The sequence below is a fragment of the Schistocerca gregaria genome, unplaced genomic scaffold, assembly GCF_023897955.1.
Source record: "Schistocerca gregaria isolate iqSchGreg1 unplaced genomic scaffold, iqSchGreg1.2 ptg000594l, whole genome shotgun sequence".
Classification (NCBI taxonomy): Eukaryota; Metazoa; Arthropoda; class Insecta; order Orthoptera; family Acrididae; genus Schistocerca; species Schistocerca gregaria.
Genome location: NW_026061983.1, coordinates 135,001 through 140,000, shown reverse-complemented (window position 1 = coordinate 140,000; position 5,000 = coordinate 135,001). Strand labels below are relative to the sequence as shown.

Here is a 5,000-nt window from a genome sequence, read left to right as displayed (position 1 = left end):
CCCTCTAAGAAGAAAAGTAATCGCTGACAGCACGAAGGATGTCACGCGACTAGTTAGCAGGCTAGAGTCTCGTTCGTTATCGGAATTAACCAGACAAATCGCTCCACCAACTAAGAACGGCCATGCACCACCACCCACCGAATCAAGAAAGAGCTATCAATCTGTCAATCCTTCCGGTGTCCGGGCCTGGTGAGGTTTCCCGTGTTGAGTCAAATTAAGCCGCAGGCTCCACTCCTGGTGGTGCCCTTCCGTCAATTCCTTTAAGTTTCAGCTTTGCAACCATACTTCCCCCGGAACCCAAAAGCTTTGGTTTCCCGGAGGCTGCCCGCCGAGTCATCGGAGGAACTGCGGCGGATCGCTGGCTGGCATCGTTTATGGTTAGAACTAGGGCGGTATCTGATCGCCTTCGAACCTCTAACTTTCGTTCTTGATTAATGAAAACATACTTGGCAAATGCTTTCGCTTCTGTTCGTCTTGCGACGATCCAAGAATTTCACCTCTAACGTCGCAATACGAATGCCCCCGCCTGTCCCTATTAATCATTACCTCGGGTTCCGAAAACCAACAAAATAGAACCGAGGTCCTATTCCATTATTCCATGCACACAGTATTCAGGCGGGCTTGCCTGCTTTAAGCACTCTAATTTGTTCAAAGTAAACGTGCCGGCCCACCGAGACACTCAACTAAGAGCACCCTGGTAGGATTTCAACGGGGTCCGCCTCGGGACGCGCAAGCACGCCTTCGGCTCGCCCCACCGGCAGGACGTCCCACGATACATGCCAGTTAAACACCGACGGGCGGTGAACCAACAGCGTGGGACACAAATCCAACTACGAGCTTTTTAACCGCAACAACTTTAATATACGCTATTGGAGCTGGAATTACCGCGGCTGCTGGCACCAGACTTGCCCTCCAATAGATACTCGTTAAAGGATTTAAAGTGTACTCATTCCGATTACGGGGCCTCGGATGAGTCCCGTATCGTTATTTTTCGTCACTACCTCCCCGTGCCGGGAGTGGGTAATTTGCGCGCCTGCTGCCTTCCTTGGATGTGGTAGCCGTTTCTCAGGCTCCCTCTCCGGAATCGAACCCTGATTCCCCGTTACCCGTTACAACCATGGTAGGCGCAGAACCTACCATCGACAGTTGATAAGGCAGACATTTGAAAGATGCGTCGCCGGTACGAGGACCGTGCGATCAGCCCAAAGTTATTCAGAGTCACCAAGGCAAACGGACCAGACGAGCCAATCCGATTGGTTTTGATCTAATAAAAGCGTCCCTTCCATCTCTGGTCGGGACTCTGTTTGCATGTATTAGCTCTAGAATTACCACAGTTATCCAAGTAACGTGGGTACGATCTAAGGAACCATAACTGATTTAATGAGCCATTCGCGGTTTCACCTTAATGCGGCTTGTACTGAGACATGCATGGCTTAATCTTTGAGACAAGCATATGACTACTGGCAGGATCAACCAGGGAGCTGCGTCAACGAGAGCTGAGCAGCCGGCCGCCCGGGAGTGTGTCCCGAGGGCCCGCGCGAACACGCAAGCGTCCGCTCAATTATTCTGCAAACAGGAGGAGGCTGAGCTCCCCTGCACGATACACCTCGAAACCCTCTCAGGTCCCGGCGGCGCGCAGCGCCGTCCTAAGTACTTGGTCGGGTTCGAGAGAGGCGCAATCGCCCGGAGATAGGCGAGTAGACGCTTTCAGTGCGAACACCCGTGCTCCCAACTGAGCTTGCCGCTGCCGACAGAGGCCCGGGAGCGTGCTGTCGTGGCATTGCCGGCGGGAAACAACACGCGCCACCTACGGTGACCGGCAGCTCCAACGCCAGCGCCACAGAAGGGCAAAGCCCCACTTGGGTGCAGAAGCGAACTCTCCCAGCACAGCGCACGCGCCAACACGTCCGCAGAGCTGCGATACAAACCACCTGCGAGAACCGCTGGGGGCGACCGAGCAGCAGACGGCGTCGCGACGCCGAGTGCCGGGCGGCGGCGCATCCTCAACGCACACAGTCCGCAATCGGACCAGCACACTGCAGATGTCCACCGCGCTTCGCACCGGGCTCGGCAGAACCCACTTTGGCCGCCTGGCGCCGCGCGCAGGGTGCGCCGGCGCATAGCTGGGACGCCAGCCGGGCCCGTCGGCCGGCGCTCCTGCCACTGGGCGCCCCCCACCAGCCGGCTGTAGTGCGTGCGCTCACGCAGCGCGCGGCCAGCACGCCGGGCGGCCCCCCCTCACCGGCCGGGGACTGTCCCGCCAAGCCACAGCCTCGTATCGCTTCATACCCACATGGCCAACTCAGGTTCGGGGGCATGGCGGGTACCGCCGAAACAACCGGTTCACAGATGTACCGATCGTCGCTATCACCGATGCACCTGCAGCGCGAACAACCGCTCAACAACTGATTTCCAGTTCATTTGCGGATCTTTGGCAGCAAACGTATACGTCAATCTACATTTGCGAAATCTACGATTCTGGCATGCCTGCATGTTATGTGTCACGACACGCTACATCAGCCCACATACACACTGCGGCATGTACACGAGAGAACACGTGGAAGATGGTCCGCGCACGTGTGCAATGTCCCTTGCGCGGTCGACTGTCAACCGGCCTCTGTAGCATGTCGCAGATGTGGAACGCGGTCCACCGTGCTATCATGTTGTGTGGGGCAATACGATTAAATAGGAAAACCCTCGTCGCTACATCAACAGACGGCTCACGCTGATTCCCGGCAGAGGGAGGAGGGGGGGGGGGGGGCCAACATGCAATACTTTCGTCCGTACCTACTTACCACATGTCTGTACGGCGTACAACAGTGCAATCTCGCTGTAATGGGGAGACGAGACAAGTAGCATCGTGCACAACATATGGCCCTTATGATTCGCCATTGTAGGGCGCAGCCGGTGTACGGTCAAGCATGTGCCACATTATGTCACTCAGTACGTAACGACGGATGATCAGTGTGGGTTACGCGTACATCAGCGGACAGTCCACACAGGCCGTACCACAACGTACACTGACTGCATCGACAACCGAATGCAACTGAACAGCTGCAAGGCTCATTTCACAAACAAACGCCTGACCGACCAGCTTGGAAGGGCAGGAGGGGAGGGCGATATTCGTTCTGTAGCGGTACACCCTTCCAGTGGTTAGCGGGACTGTGTAGAAAGTACGCAACACTCGAAAGACCTTTATGTGAGGGTACGCACCATGGCATCAAGAAATACACATGACACCAGAGGATCCAAGCAGTGAACTATGTTCAGAGGGTTGCTGTTAGGCAAAGCTACATTCCTGTGACGTTACATGTGACAGTTAAGGTGCAGTGTAAGTTAGGTTAAGGTGCAGTGTAAGTTAGGTTAAGGTGCAGTGTAAGTTAGGTTAAGGTGCAGTGTAAGTTAGGTTAAGGTGCAGTGTAAGTTAGGTTAAGGTGCAGTGTAAGTTAGGTTAAGGTGCAGTGTAAGTTAGGTTAAGGTGCAGTGTAAGTTAGGTTAAGGTGCAGTGTAAGTTAGGTTAAGGTGCAGTGTAACTTAGGTTAAGGTGCAGTGTAACTTAGGTTAAGGTGCAGTGTAACTTAGGTTAAGGTGCAGTGTAACTTAGGTTAAGGTGCAGTGTAACTTAGGTTAAGGTGCAGTGTAACTTAGGTTAAGGTGCAGTGTAACTTAGGTTAAGGTGCAGTGTAAGTTAGGTTAAGGTGCAGTGTAACTTAGGTTAAGGTGCAGTGTAACTTAGGTTAAGGTGCAGTGTAAGTTAGGTTAAGGTGCAGTGTAACTTAGGTTAAGGTGCAGTGTAAGTTAGGTTAAGGTGCAGCGTAACTTAGGTTAAGGTGCAGCGTAACTTAGGTTAAGGTGCAGCGTAACTTAGGTTAAGGTGCAGCGTAACTTAGGTTAAGGTGCAGCGTAACTTAGGTTAAGGTGCAGCGTAACTTAGGTTAAGGTGCAGCGTAACTTAGGTTAAGGTGCAGCGTAACTTAGGTTAAGGTGCAGCGTAACTTAGGTTAAGGTGCAGCGTAACTTAGGTTAAGGTGCAGCGTGGGTTAGGTTAGGGGCCAACGTGGGTTAGGTTAGGGGCCAACGTGGGTTAGGTTAGGGGCCAACGTGGGTTAGGTTAGGGGCCAACGTGGGTTAGGTTAGGGGCCAACGTGGGTTAGGTTAGGGGCCAACGTGGGTTAGGTTAGGGGCCAACGTGGGTTAGGTTAGGGGCCAACGTGGGTTAGGTTAGGGGCCAACGTGGGTTAGGTTAGGGGCCAACGTGGGTTAGGTTAGGGGCCAACGTGGGTTAGGTTAGGGGCCAACGTGGGTTAGGTTAGGGGCCAACGTGGGTTAGGTTAGGGGCCAACGTGGGTTAGGTTAAGGGCCAACGTGGGTTAGGTTAAGGGCCAACGTGGGTTAGGTTAAGGGCCAACGTGGGTTAGGTTAAGGGCCAACGTGGGTTAGGTTAAGGGCCAACGTGGGTTAGGTTAAGGGCCAACGTGGGTTAGGTTAAGGGCCAACGTGGGTTAGGTTAAGGGCCAACGTGGGTTAGGTTAAGGGCCAACGTGGGTTAGGTTAAGGGCCAACGTGGGTTAGGTTAAGGGCCAACGTGGGTTAGGTTAAGGGCCAACGTGGGTTAGGTTAAGGGCCAACGTGGGTTAGGTTAAGGGCCAACGTGGGTTAGGTTAAGGGCCAACGTGGGTTAGGTTGCCAGAGATGTGTCAAATCAGGATGTACGTTTGGCTGGTGTCAGGTGGTGGGTTGGTTCGATGCCTTTATAAGGGGTGTGGCCAAAGGGTATTTTATTACTTGTACCTTTTGTGTTGTGGCGTGGCGTTGCGTCCTGTGTTGATACTGGGTGGACCACTGTGGGTGTTGCTGGCTGATTTGAGCTGCGTTGTTTGCGGGTGATGTGAGACATTCTGTCTTATTAGTGGACGTGACGTTCCTCTTGTCGTTGTTTGGATAGTGTCCTGTGGCAGCGAGGATAAAATGGATGTTGTTGAACGATAGTGCTTTGGTGC

At 53.6% G+C, this 5,000-nt stretch overlaps 1 non-coding gene across 1 annotated transcript in view; it reads right to left on the bottom strand.

The window, feature by feature from the left end:
* LOC126316645 (small subunit ribosomal RNA) overlaps positions 1-1,480 on the bottom strand; it is a 1,893-nt gene extending 413 nt beyond the window's left edge. The window contains exon 1 of the ribosomal RNA XR_007556239.1: positions 1-1,480. This exon is cut by the window's left edge and continues 413 nt beyond it. This is a non-coding gene — a ribosomal RNA (small subunit ribosomal RNA).
* Positions 1,481-5,000: the final 3,520 nt, after the last annotated feature.